Source organism: Nannochloropsis gaditana (genome assembly GCF_000240725.1).
Source record: "Nannochloropsis gaditana CCMP526 unplaced genomic scaffold scaffold301, whole genome shotgun sequence".
NCBI lineage: Eukaryota > Eustigmatophyceae > Eustigmatales > Monodopsidaceae > Microchloropsis > Microchloropsis gaditana.
In genome coordinates, this window is record NW_005803652.1 from 29,397 (window position 1) to 29,648 (window position 252).

Below are 252 nucleotides of genomic sequence, written 5' to 3' on the forward strand. Positions count from 1 at the left end.
ATCAACCTGCTCTGGGTTTTCAGAAGCTCTCGCGCCAGCTTCGATAGCGACATCTCCTGTTCGTAAATAACGCGGTCTTGCTCCGTGCCAAGCACGTCGTTCGCGCTTGATCGCTCGACACTATATTCATGGGAGTGCATGACAAAACCATCCTGACGCTCGTGAGGGCTAGGAAAAGGTGCCGTGCTTTCCAAATGTGGTTGAAGAGTATCAGAAAGGGCTTGCAATCGTGGTAATTGCTGCTGCTGCTGT